At 41.7% G+C, this 14,632-nt stretch overlaps 1 protein-coding gene across 5 annotated transcripts in view; it reads left to right on the top strand.

Moving 5' to 3' along the window:
* TLK1 (tousled like kinase 1) overlaps positions 1-14,632 on the top strand; it is a 91,713-nt gene that overhangs the window by 17,545 nt on the left and 59,536 nt on the right. The window contains exon 1 of one of the 5 annotated variants that reach the window (XM_070936957.1): positions 3,876-3,954. The exons of the other annotated variants lie outside the window; for them this stretch is intronic. The gene's annotated coding sequence lies outside the window, so the exon portion shown is untranslated. Of the gene's footprint in view, positions 1-3,875; positions 3,955-14,632 lie in introns of those variants that run through there. 5 annotated transcript variants of the gene reach the window in all.

Raw genomic sequence — 14,632 nt, forward strand, 5'->3', positions numbered from 1 at the left:
AATACATAAATGGATAATTCTCAAAAATTGTCATATTTTATGAATTAAAATTTAGGAGTGAAATTTACAAATCTTCATTTTATACTTTATACTTTGAATACTTTAATATACTTTAATATTTAATATACACCTTCATTTGCAAGTTCTCACAATAGTCATTATGAACATTTTCTGACAATTTTTAAAATTAAAACAGTGTTCCGCTTCAAGGACAAAATCATTTTTGTCTTTATCAGTATGAAATATTTGATATATTTTATGCACGTTAAACAGAAAAAAGTAAAACTCATTCAATGTCAAGTAAAAAATGAAGTATTTTTTTTCCTACTGATCAATTTGGCTTATTCGATAGTAGTCATGTTTAAAATGCAAAGAAATCGGGAATAAAAGTTCATTGTAACTTTCAGATTGAAAGATTGTCAAGGAAACACAAACAAATGGAAGGACAGAATTCTTCGCCAAAATCACAGTCAGCTCTCAACACTAGGAATTCTAATTGAGAGAAAGGAAATTACATTAATAGGCAGTAGATCTGTATTTGAACAGGTCTTTTATTTGAGGTGTCATCACCATATCAAAACTTACCGTCATATTTTATGATAGACCAGAAGTGTTTGGTAGTCTTTGGTTATAAAATAGCCAAAGCAAGATAATTGCTTTTCAGTATAGAATTTAGAACATACAGGTAGTATGTTATGACCACGATTGAGCCCAAAATTTCTGTTGCCAAGTGAGACAGTTATTAAGTGAATCTGGCTAGCCCATTGGTTTTACTTGTCGGAAGGTTGCAAAAGGTCATGTGACCCTGAGACACTGCAACTGTCACAGATATTAGTCAGTTGCCAGGTGTTTGATCACCTGACCATGGGGATGTTGCAACAGTTTAAGTGTGAAAAACGGTCGCAAGTCCCTTTTTTCAGTGTCATAGTAACTTCGAACGGTAACTAAATGAACTGCTGTAAGTCGAGGAATACCTGTATAGTAGCTGCATTGATGCTCTACAATACAAGAATATGTAAGAGCTCATAAGGTATTCGCTGATAATTTTTTAAAATGTGGGATATGCTAATCAAATTGTTTGGAAAATAAAAAAAAAAAATACAGAGAAACTGTAGAGAGAAATCTCATTAGTTATCTATGATAATTACTGCAGTATCGAAGGGTTAAATCGGGAAGAAGCCAATAGTAGATTGCTGCTCTTTGCCTGACACACAGCCAAGAAAAGTTATAACACAATTAGCCGTTATACGTAACATTCCTAACCGTTGCTACCCTGTTTTACAATTATTTCCAAAGATCAAAGAACATAAATATTAATCAGCGGCTTCTCCTATGAGACATAGTATGTGAAATATATCACTCCAGCTCCATGCTTTCCAAAGCTGGGAAGTAATAAGTGTTTTTGCAGGTTAGTGTAAACCTACAGTCAAGCTTGTACTGGCTTGCCCAGAATTCCAGATAAAATTTTTACAACTTGGGAGAAACATGTAGTGATTTGGTTTCACCAAGTTATCTGTGTAGCTCTAAGAAAACAGCAAATCCAAATTAGTTATTTTCTTTGTCACAAAAGATGTAATAGAACTGTGATTCTATGGCCTCTTGTTATGGTTATAGACAACAGCATATTCATCATGCAAATGTTTGCTTGGTAAAATTATCTGTCCCAGTAGAGATGTCTGTGGGTGAAAGAGGTACTTATCATAGAATGGATAACTGGAAGCAACAGCATCTCAGTGCCTTCTGGAATTGTTGTCCAGTCAGTGTAAACAGTCTTTGGCATACTAAAGAAATTGCAGTTACTCCATAATTAATCTGTTGTGTGTTCTATTTAGAATACCTTTCCATTGTAGAATAAATTTGGGAGTTAAGTGAAGAGAACCTGGAGTCAGAACTAAATAAATTTTTAACCTTGAATACTTCTTGTATATGAGAGAATGTGTTCTATTTTGGGGACAATTGGTCTTATGATCTGGTATTTGATCTGAATGGTATGCAATTACATTGCTATCAAAGTATTTAAATCATTTTTTTGTTTTGTTTTAGAAACTAGATAATAAAACACAGGCCAAGATTTTGAAGAATCAATTTTTGCTTGATTTTTAGGAAGAACAGTGTTTATAGTTAATGTTCCATTGAAGTAATTAAACTTGGTAGATAATTTTCTGATTTAGATAATATTTATTAAAACTAAATTACACTATAATTAGGTTTTCATATGATGAATACTTTGAAGCTTGCTTTGACCTGAATCTTTGAAAAACATTTTTGAGATTTGGGTAGATGAACAATAATAACAATGCATGGACATTACTGTATGTAGTACTACCTAAAACTATCAGGTCCATAATCTTAAACTGGGAGAAGCAGTGCATCATAAGGCAAAACTTTGTCAGCAAACATATCTCAAATAGGCTGACTTATAGAATGTTGGGATTCATTCCTCCTGAGGAAATTAAATTTGGGAAAGTTGTGGCTTCAATGCTCTTTGCCTGCTGCAATACATGGTCAATTTTAATTTTCTGTGATGTTTCCCAACAACTCACAAAATTCCTTTTTTCCTCCCCTGCTCAACTCCAGTTGCTTACCTATCTTCTGGGAAGGAAAAGAGGAAGAGGGAGGGAGGTAACATTGTTTATCTTCCTAGCCCATGCTACCTCTCAATCCCTTCCTTGATAGTATGATACCTCTTGAACACTCACATGCACCTTTCCTGACCTGCATTACCCCTGTGTATTCTCCCTGACCTGCATGGCATCTCTAGTGCACCCCTGCACACATACCCTTTCTGATCTGCATGTCACCTCTCACACACCCTTGTATGCTCTTTCTGATCCATGCTGCCTGCCCCGCTGTGTCTCCTCTCTGATGCAAATTGCTCTCCTGTGCACTATCCTTGACTCTTACAAAACCTCTTACACACTCTCAGGTATCCCTAGGCAACCTTCCTGACATTTGTGGCCCATCTGTCCCCAACCTGCAAGGCACCTTTCATGCACCTCCATCCATCCTACCTGACCTGTGTGACATCTCTCACAGAGCCATATGTATCCTTCCTTATGTATACCATCTCGCTGCTCCCCCACTCAGTAGTAGTCATTTACCTGCCTGCTAGCTTTGAACTTGCTCTTCCTGCTGGCTTCCCCACTGATTTTTTTTTCCTTGCAAGCTTTTCACGAGGGAGGGAGGGAAGGAAGGAAGGAAGAAGGAAGGAAGGAAGGAAGATTTCTGATGCTCCATGCAAATGAAATTCAATGGGGAAGCTGGCAGGAAGTTGGAAGTTACTCCCACTGCTTTTTTGCCTTTCTTTGGTCATTTAGGTAAGGAAATATCTCTGAAATGATTCAGTGGGGCATGGGTTGTCTAGTATATTTTAATGTAAATTTTACATTACTGGTCATTCAATATTGAGAGGAATATTGAATTAGAATTACACATGAATATAAATAAAATAATATGAAAACATTAAAAAGCAGACACAACAGTAGTGATAATTAGTTCAATTGCATCATGCAAGGATTTCAGGTAGATGCCAAGGTAAATAAAATTATTTTGGCATATGTTTAGATTGTAGAACAGTCAACGTATAGTTTATTTTTAAGGAGGTGGTATTCCAGATTTATATGGGGAAAGGTTTTTTTCAGGTATCCTGACCTCAAGCTGTTTAGGACTTTTTATAACTATTTTGGTTTCTAAGGTTTGTACCAGTTTCTTCACGTGCAGTAAACTACAACCCTGTCCAGGAAAGCTATTTATTTAGCCATTTTTCCCTTTAACTATCAGCTGATTCCCTTTGATTTCCTTCACAGCTGTTCATGAATATTAATAATCCCATAACAAACTAAAATATAGTAGTTTGTACAAAGTGAGAAAACATTGTTCAAGAAAAAAACACCCAGTAATAATATGAAGGAAAATCTACATGTGAGAACTTCTGGATCTTCATCTAAATCAAGGGTAATTCTTACTGCAAGCTAATTGAACAAAGACCAATTTTCAATAAGGGAAATATTTGTAATTTTCAGAAAGAGATGCATTCTATGCTCTGGATGGAATCCTAGTTGGATATCAGTAAATTGTTTAGTCTGTGCCCTGGTACTGATTTAGATTTCAAAGGCTCCCTGCCCCCCTTTAGGAGAGTTTAGTTTTAAAGCTGTACATCAGAGATAAACTTTTTGGAATGGAATACCTGTAGAGATGATGGTACAATTTCAAAGTTTTCATCTTGATACCATTATAAGAAAAATAGAAGCCCCTCCTAGTATTGGGTCACCATATCCAGCATTTCTTTGAAGGAGGATTTTACCTTTGTTTACTGTCCGACCATCTGCCACCACATACTTTGAAGGGAGATTTTGTAAACATTCACTGGAATTTCCTCTGCCTGGTGGTATCTCTATGTGGAAGACATTATCCTATTGCCCTATCTATGATGAAAAGGGATATATTAATGATAAACAAGGCTCAATGTTAGATGACTGACTATCTCTTACAAATGCTACTCTAGCTGTTAGGAGTCAGGATGTAACCTTTGCCATGCTTTCTTTTATACTTGGAAAGAAATTGAAAAGCTCACAATGTTACTATTTATTCTATCTTAATTTTCTTACATGCTTTTTTCTTGGTTTCCTCCTTATCTTTTATTACTACTAATTTCTTTACGAATATGGTTTTTATCATGGTTAGAATACTATAACTCAGTCTGTAAAAGAGTCTCCTTAAAACATCTAAAAGCTTTTCTTGGTTCAGAATATGAGGTAAGTTGTTAATTGTGCCTAGTAATGTGACTATACATGTCGTCATGAAATACTGATATTGGTTACTATTTGTGGTTTGCTCAGGCTTCAAAAAACAAAGACATGCAGAGTTATTTCTAAGGAGCTTCCTTTTATTATTCCTCACCTATAGACAGAAACTTTGCGAAATAAACGCAACTACTACATCATTAAAGATACACTCTGAGACTTCTAGAGAAGAACTATCTTAACTCTCTTTCTCCCAACCAGACTATCTAAGCTTTGCTTTCTCTTGGCCCTCTGGAATGCAGCCCCTCCCTCCTGGGAATCCAGACTACATTCCACCGCAGTTTCTATTTTTTTATTTTTGCTTGTCCCAAGGGAAAGGGATATAAACAATAAATTTCTACTCAAAATCATGAAAACAATAGGAAGGCTGTTAAAACACGGTATTATATATAAAAAAAGGAAAAATGGATATTTGAAAACTGGATGCCAGTATAGTACATAACATTTTAAATATGTATCCTGTTTGGAGGGAGGGCAAATATAAATTTGCTTCTACAACTCAAAATTTAAAATGTCTACACTGATTCTTTTTAATATTCAATCCTTCCTTAACTTGGAATACTCTGTTGAGCACAAGAGAACTCACTTTTAAATAGTGTTTGGCATTTGAAGCACTAAACTTTGTTTCAGGAAAGAATACAATATACTGTTTGGTATTCCAAGAATGGAATTACATTTCTTTTCTTGTAAATTAATGCAGCAGTAATTATTTACAGTCTGTATGATAATTGTTTCACTTCTCTCATTCCTGACATAACCAGCTGTGAAGAGAGTGCAAGGAACCAAATCTTACATACAAAAATAATGGCAAAGGTCATGGATTGAGCCTAGGTCAATGTTTAGCTTTGTGGGACATGGAAAATATGTTCTTCCTTAGTGAAAATAGTAGCTTTCTTTTCTTCAGTCCCAGCAGCAATAGCTTTACGACATTATCTTCTCAGCTGTACTTTGAGATGGAGCACCTTAGGGCTTATTTAGCTGTTCTTATGAAAAAAATATTTTTCTGAATAATGAACATTGGAATATTTCATATTGCAAATGATATGAAAGCAGAAACCAAGGATTTATGCTCAAGCTGTTCTGGGACAATATTCTACAACTGCACAAACATATGATTCAGTCTCTATGGCTAGGAAATGTTCCAAAATAATACAGTAAGCTTTCAAATTCCATTTCTATCTACATTATCTGGTTATGAATCAGATTTTAGAAAATGTTAATATGTATATATCAATAACGTGCATTTAGAATATGTTACAATGAAAATAGGTTGAAGCTTGGACATACGTAATTTAATATAATTCTTGTTTTGAATCAGCTAGTTGCAAAGAAACTTTCTAAGATTAGAAACTTAGAATGTAAGAACAGAAATTGTCACAGCTTTGAAAAAGTTGCAGTGATAATCCTTGGTGAATGAGAACACAATTTTTTTCCAGAACAGTTGCTACTAAGAAAACTATACCAATTATTTGTATAGTTAAAACAAAAATTACTGTGATCTTTAAATCTTGTTCTCTTATGTGAGATTAAATGCTCACTATACTTGAAAATCATGTATGAAAACTGGCAAAAGCTTTAGGCATCATTTTATTCATGTCTAGAAAATATACATGTTCTATTGTTTTCTTTGTATCTAGTTGTGTTTTTGTATCAATTTTGAATCAGTTTTATATATTTGATATGGTCAAAAATTTAAAATCTAGAAAATATAGTGACATCAGAATTCGATAATCTTTAGCTCAGAATAGGAATAAACCTGTGAATGAATTATTTATTAAATTTGTATGCTGTCCAGCAACTCTTAAGGCCCCAAGTAAAATTGAATTAGATTACAACATGAAGTTTGTTATCTGTATAAAAAATAAATAGGTTTATATGTGTACATTGCCATTGAGAATGTTAGAAATCTTCATATCTCTTCATTTTTGTGGAAAAAGCATCTGTGCAATTTCTCATGTAAACAATGATAATTTCAACAAATCTACATGCTGAGAAGCCTATCTCAAGATCACACTATTGAAGAGAAGGGACCTGGTGGGTATCTTCTCTGTTAGATTTGAAGGAATGTGCAGACACATCCAGAGAAACAGACTTGAAAATAGCCAGGTTCATACCATGTAGGCCTTTCAGAGTATTAACCAGAATCTGGAACTCTACCGAGAAGCATGCTCTGAGCTACTGTATCTCACACAGCGTTAGTGTTATATGGGGAAACGTCAGAGCCTCCAAGGTTGTGCAAGACCACCTTCTACACCAGTTGAAGCTTCTGAGTATTCTTCAAAAGCAGCTCCCAGGGTTAAATACCAGGTCATCAAATAGGTATCCGAGAGATCTAGAAGGGCAAGGATGGATGCACCATATCTATCTAGAGATCATCCATAAACATAACCAATGTTGGGTATTATAAACCTGTCTGAATCTTGACTGGAAAAGCTCCAGATCTGCTTCCTCCATACATTTTTATATACATTTAAAAGTTTTAATACTCTTTCTATCCTGCTACATCAGGGTCCATCTTTTGCTTTCATAGAATGTCATAGGGAAAACCATTCCCTGCATGATTCTGATTTTTGTAGGTATGGTATCTGAATATATTATTTGTGGTATCTGAATATATTTTTCAAGACCAACTTTGCTGCTCTACCAAGTGCTAATTTGTGGCTTATTTCTTGACTGCTGATTCTTTTATTGTTGATAGTTTATTGTAAAAGGCAGAAACTATCTCCCACTTCAGTATCTTCCTTCTCAATTCTAAAACTAATTGGCGTATTTGTTGTCATGAGTTCCATCTTTTTAAATATTTAATCTTAGTCCCATTTCACTGTACTCCTTCACTTTTGTTCCTAGAGTTTACAGATTTGTATTTTCAGCTAAGTAAAACAATCAGGAGGATTAATCCAAGGAAGTGTTGTACTCGTAAGCTACATTACGAGTAATGTTAAACTGTTAATGTTGCAAATCCTGACAGGAAAACCACCATGCGTTGTGAATATTAGTGGTTTATTGTCAAAATCGAAACAACATCCACTTGCTACAGTACATAGCAGCTGTAACAGCTTTAGTTTCAGAGGGAGAGAAATCACTTGGGAAGGGGAAGATTTCTTCAGTCTTGCAGATATAGCACCTCCCTCAGGCTTGGCCTCTCCCTGAACTATAAGCAGCTGGTATTATTTAAGAACTAACATTTCCCTTTGTAACCTGGATTTGTTATTTTTCTCCTTCTCCCTCATCTCTTTTCTTTTTTGTGTCATGTTTCTTAAAATAATATCCCCGTTGGTAGGAATTTTTTGGTAGAAAGTTTTTTTCATTGATTTTTATATAAGCTTCTCTGAGAGTACTTCTGCCTGAAGAGCAGGATAAAAAAAATGCTATAAATAAGTTGCTTTTTCAGAGAGACAGTTTCCTCTTTAAGGTCCTGTGGATATAAAGCATAATGATAAAATACCTTGTCACCTTTTGATTTGGATATAGCTGATCTGGCAGGCAGTTCTGATGGATCATTACACTACTCCATAGGTTTTGGAGACCGTTTATCCATAAGGATGAGAGATTGTTGCGGATATAGGTAAGCAGTAACTACTAGAACGTTCTTTTGTAATTGCACAAAAGTGCTGCAGAATGAACTTTTGCTAAATAAAGAATTATTGTATTGAAGTTCAGTAAAATAATTTTGTCCATGAAAAATATATGTATTTGTGTACAGAACAAACACTGTGAAGGCAGCTATTCCAACTGGGTCACAATTCAGGAAACTAAAAACCAAGGCATTTGGTGGTTCCAGATTTCAGCTGAGTCAAAATTCAGAGGAGTCTTAACAGGGCGTTTAGCACAAGACTGATGCACATCACCCCTTTCTCCTTGCTGTGTTTATGTGGCCTTTGTATCTTTTGCATGACCTTTGCTTAGGGTCCATGTTTGAATTCCACTACAGCATAATTGATTGTCCCACCTGTTCTTCAATCCAGCCTTGACAATATCTTCTACTGGGATGGCACACCTTATGGTATAAGAAGACTAAAATTCACAGATACTTTCAAAATCACTACATAAGAAACTCACTATTCTCCTGATTGGAGGGAAACGGCAGTCAGGCTGGGGAGACGCTCCGTCTATGCGTATGACCGAGTCTGTCCATCAAATAAGCTCCGCCCTCCTGAGCCTCTCTAGTTATTCGACTCGGTCTACACTGACAAGACGTGTCTTCCAGCCTCCGAGTTTCCCTCTGTGACTACACTGTTCTCCTTCATCAAAAGCAGCCGGGATCGGCTCGTATCTACCGGCTGGTAGATAATTATCCCAGGCTCGTCATTGCCTGTTGCAGGGCCACGATACGGCACCACATCAAGCTAACCCACCACCGGCTCAGGCCCCAACTCTGGCCACCATGGCTGATTCTTTAGAGGCCATTATATCCAGGGCAATAAGACAAAGCCTGGCTAAGTGCCTTCATCAGAGCCCGGTATCGGCAGCCCCATGTGCCCTTCAACAGACCCAGTCCTGGGATCTGGAGGACTCTCTTTCCGAACATGACCGCATCGAATCTCAGTCCTCAGCGGACCAGGCTTCAGTCTCTGAGGCTGATGACTTCCAGGAACAGGCCTGGTCGGATGATGAGGGATTAAGTTCAGATCAACCCTCGTTCATTGGCCTGTTCAGACCTCAGGTCTTCCGTTCCCTCCTGTTTAAAGTGATTGCCACTACTCGCTTGGGAGACCCACCTTCTGCAGCTGGGACTTCCTCTCTTAGCGACCCTGCAACGGCCATGTTTGTGGAACCCATCATTGATCCAGAGACCATCCCGGCTCCGAAGCTGTTTACAGATGTTCTCCAGCGACAATGGGCTCTTCCTGGAGCTGCTCCTAGTCCTAACGGATTAGACAAGCGGCTCTACAACTTGGCGGCTCCTCTAGCGGACCTTCTCCAACCGCCCGCAGTGGATCCTCCCATTGTAGCCCTCACCAATACTTCACATCTCACCGGTCCAGCGAAGACTCTCTCCGGCCAGAAGACAAGTGAGCTGAGAAGACACTTCTCAAGGGTCACCTTGCTACCGCCTGGTCCATACGGGCGTCGACTTCAGCTTCCTTTTTCAACAGGGCGGCCTTGCTCTGGCTTAAACAGCTCCAGGCCTGTCTTCCTCTCTCTGATTCCAGGTCTCACCAAGACATGAATAAGATTTCGACGGCTCTCGAATACTCAGCCGATGCAACACTCAACGCCACCAGATTTTCTGCTAGAGCTCTACTTTCTACCGTGACCTCTCACTGCCTCTTGTGGCTCCGCAATTGGCAGGTGGACATGCGCAGTAAATGGCAACTTGCTTCTTCTCCTTACTTAGCCGGGAATCTTTTCGGTTCCTCTTTGGATCCACTCCTCATTGAAACAAGGGACAGATGTAAGATCCTTCCCCCTGCTTCCCGACGAGGGGAATCTCGTTATTCTACTCACTCTAGGTACCAGTCCTTTCGGGCCTCCAACTCTTCATCATTCCAACCTCGATTTCAACGGTCCTTTGCTTCCAGATCTCAGCAGGACTTTCAGGTCAGACAGGGGTCTAGGCTCCCACCTCGACGTTCATCTCGCGGGGGGTGGGGGCACCTCTCTAGGAGACCCAGATAATCACTCCTCCTCCCCTCCCATTGGTGAACGTCTGTCTCTTTTTTCTACTCAATGGGAAACTTCCACTAATGACTCCTGGGTGCTTAGCATCATTTCCTCTGGGCTATCCTTAGAGTTTCATTCCCTACCTCCTTCACGGTTTCTTGCCTGTCCTGTTTCCCAGGACAGGTCCAAACATGACCTCGTTTCAGCCGCCATAGACCACCTACTCCAAATTGAAGCTATTCAGCAGGTCCCCCTTCACCAGCAGGGTCAGGGGTTTTACTCCCATCTATTCATTGTCAAGAAGTCTTCAGGCGGTTGGAGGGCCATTTTAGATCTTAAATCATTGAATCGGCACATAATATATCGCCAGTTCAAGATGCAATCCCTTTCCTCTATTCTTGAATCCGTACAACCTGGGGATTTTCTTTCATCTGTTGATTTAACGGAGGCTTACCTCCATGTGCCCATATTACCCGCCCACCGCCAATTCCTGCATTTTTGTTTTATGGGTAAACACTACCAATATAAGGCCCTTCCCTTTGGGCTTTCCTCGGCACCTAGGGTATTTACGAAAATTATGGCCGTCCTTATTGGCCACATTTGTTCTCAACCCGTCCGACTCCAGTTTTATTTAGATGACATTTTAGTTCTTTCTTCCTCCCCCCTAGAGGCCCATAGGGACCTCTCTACTGTCCTGGCCTCTCTGCAGGCCCACGGCTTTTCTATTAATTGGCCTAAGAGTCACCTCTCACCATCCACCCGCATTCTTCACTTGGGGGCTCTCATTGACACTGAATTGTCCATGGTTCTCCTGTCTCCTGACCGTCAAGACAGCCTTCGTTCCTTAGTTCTCAAGTGCCTTACCACTGGTTCAGCTACTGTTTTAATTCTTTCCCGTCTCTTGGGCAAAATGGTGTCTACTTTTGGCATCACACCGTGGTCTCGCTTACATAGCAGGGAACTTCAGTGGCTCCTACTGCCATTCCAAAAGGCCCAACGGGACACTTCTCTTGTCCATCTGCAACTCCCGGACCCAGTTCTGAGTTCATTACACTGGTGGATTTTGAGCGCCATTTCTTGAGGCACCTGTTACAGGGAACCTGTGCGGATCCAGCTCACCACAGATGCCAGTCTTACGGGGTGGGGTGCCCATCTCCTCCATCACATGGCCCAAGGTCAGTGGTCAGCCCAGGAGTCTCTCCTCAACATCAACTTGTTGGAATTGTGGGCATTCAACTTGCACTCATTCAATTCCAGGACCTAGTGGAGGGGAAGGACGTCCTGGTCCTCACGGACAACACGACCGCCAAGGCCCACATCAACAAGTTGGGGGGCACCCGCTCGAGGTCCCTGATGGACAAGGCCCGCCTACTGGGTCTCTGGGCCGAAATACACCTAACCTCCATCAAGGCGGACTACATTTCAGGTTCTGTGAATGTCCAGGCGGACGCCCTCAGCCGGAACCTTGTGGACCAAGGGGAGTGGAGCATCCCCCCTCCCTTTTTCGGAACATAGTGGCCAGATTTGGGACTCCCTTACTGGACCTTTCCGCGTCCCGGACAAACCATCAGGTTCCATGTTATTTCACCAGGTACCCGGAACCCGGGGCTGAGGCTACGAACGCCTTCCGCAGCTGGTGGCCGCCCGGCCTGCTGTACGCATTCCCTCCCATCCCTGTGATCCCCAGGGTGATACGGAAATAGCTCGATGAGAGGGCAGAGCTCATTCTCCTTGCTCCACATTGGCCCAGACGGCCATGGTATGCAGACTTAGTGTCTCTGTCAGTAGCGCCTCCTTGGCGTATTCCAGAGTCCATGCTGCACCTGTCTCGGGGCTCTTCTCCATCCGGACCCCACCTGGCTTCCCTTAACCGTCTGGCGGTTGAGTGGCTCATCTTGACTGAGGCCAGGTTACCACCACAGGTCATCTCCACCATTCAGGCCGCTCGCCGCCCTTCCATGACTCGTATCTATGAGGCCACATGGCGCTCCTTCTCCTTGTGTTCCAAGAACTCGGTGTCTCCAACCTCAGCCACCATCACTCACGTGTTAACCTTTCTCCAGGAGGGGTTCGAGAAGGGCCTGGCACCAAACACCCTTCGCTGCCAGGTAGCCGCCATCGCTTCGGTTCTGGCATGTGGATCAACGGAAACCCTCTCACGGCATCCCATCATCCGGAACTTCCTCCGGGGGGCGGCTAACCTACGTCCCCTGGTCATTCATCACTTTCCCACCTGGAACCTCAACAGGGTCCTCAATGCCCTCATGTCTCCTCCATTCGAGCCTCTTCGCCAGGTTTCACTTCTCTTTCTCTCCTTGAAGGTATCCTTCCTGGTGGCAATCACGTCAGCCCGCCGCATCTCTGAGCTGGCGGCACTATCCATCCAAGCAGATCTGTGTATTTTTCATAACGACAGAGTCGTTCTGTGCCTCGACCCCGCATTTTTGACCAAGGTGAACTCTACCTTCCACCATGCCCAAGAGCTCGTTCTTCCAAATTTCTGCCCTTGTCCGTCGCATCGCTTGGAATGCTCCTGGCACACCTTGGACATCCGCAGGGCTCTGAAAATCTATATCGCCCGGACTGTCCCTATCCGCAAGACGGAAGCTCTTTTCGTCGCCTTCCAGCCCACGAACATCGGTTCCCGCGTGGCGGGGCCCACTTTGGGTTGGTGGATCAGGGCCACTATCGTGCTAGCCTACCGCCATGCGGATGTGCCCATACCACAATGCATCACGGCGCACTCAACCAGGAGTGCTTCCACCTCGGCTGCCTGGTCCACCCAGGCATCACTTGAGGAAGTCTGCCGGGCCTCCACGTGGACCAGCCTTAGTCCTTTCGTACGGCATTACAGAGTGGACTCGTTTGCTTCGTCAGACGCCTCGTTCGGCAGACGCGTCCTCCAATCGGTCCATCAAGTTTGAGGAGAGCCGGACCGGAGTTCACCCTCCCTGGTGGACATGGAGCTTTGGTATGTCCCCAGCCTGACTGCCGTTTCCCTCCAATCAGGAGAATGGATGTTGGTCTTACCTGATATGTCCTTTCTCTGTCAGGAGGAAATGGCAGTCAGCCCCGCTCTACTGTATCCGGTCCGGTTGGTGGGCAGGATGGGTGGCCTTCTAATTCTTTCTCATTTCAGGAAGACACGTCCCATGAGTCTGCGCCTTCGCCCTCGCCGAATAACTGGAGAGGCCCAGGAGGGTGGAGCTTATTTGATGGACAGACTCGGTCATACGCATAAACGGAGCATCTCCCCAGCCTGACTGCCATTTCCTCCTGACAGAGAAAGGACGTATCAGGTAAGACCAACGTCCATTATCTGTATGGGGAAAAATAAAATTTAAGATCTATTTGAGAATCCCAGAATGGCTCTCAATGATGGAAACGTTTACATATCCATGTCTGGTGAAATTTGAAAAAATTGTGACATATAAAGACATTTTGGACACTGAAGGGAAATTAAAATCTAAACAAGAGCTTAAAGACTTAATTAAGTTATAAGGTATTAAGAGAGAAATTATTAAGGTATTAAGTTACCATGGTGGCCTCTATTGCAAATACAATCTAGATATGATTAAAGACATGAAAAGAGACGTTGGTCCTACCTGAACGTTCTTTCTCATGGCAATGGTGGAGGGAATCCAGGAGCTGCCCTGAGTCTCCGGAGAGGGGCGGCATAGAAATTTAATAAATAAATAATAATAAATAAATAAATAAATAAATAAATAAATAAATAAATAAATAAATAATAATAAATAAAAAATAAATAATAAATAAATAATAAAAATAAATCTAGGACTGGGATGCCTAAGTGACCTACCAGTTCTTGAAACAGTGAGGGGTGCAGACACCATTCTGACTGATCTATTGTCACTCTGCTTAGGCAATCTGCCTGCACATTCTGCACCCCCGATACATGTTCTGCCCGAATGGACAGAAGATGACTCTCTGCCCAGAGGCCCAGATGCATGGCCTCTTCCATGAGAATGAGTCCCCCCTTGGCGGTTGATGTGGGCCTTGGTGGCCACGTTGTTCGTCAAAATCAATACATGTTGTCTGGTTACAGTACTCTGGAATCGCCAGAGAGCCAGGTGCACTGCCCTGAGCTCCAGCCAATCAATATTGTGGCTCAGGTCCGTTTGAGTCCACCTGCCCTGAGCCATCAGTGACTGGAGATGGGCCCCCCCAACCGAAGAGGCTAGCATCTGTCGTGATGGTCACATGGA

Source organism: Pituophis catenifer, unplaced genomic scaffold, assembly GCF_029215685.1.
Source record: "Pituophis catenifer annectens isolate HBS135680 unplaced genomic scaffold, rPitCat1.0.hap2 SCAF_1, whole genome shotgun sequence".
Classification (NCBI taxonomy): domain Eukaryota; kingdom Metazoa; phylum Chordata; class Lepidosauria; order Squamata; family Colubridae; genus Pituophis; species Pituophis catenifer.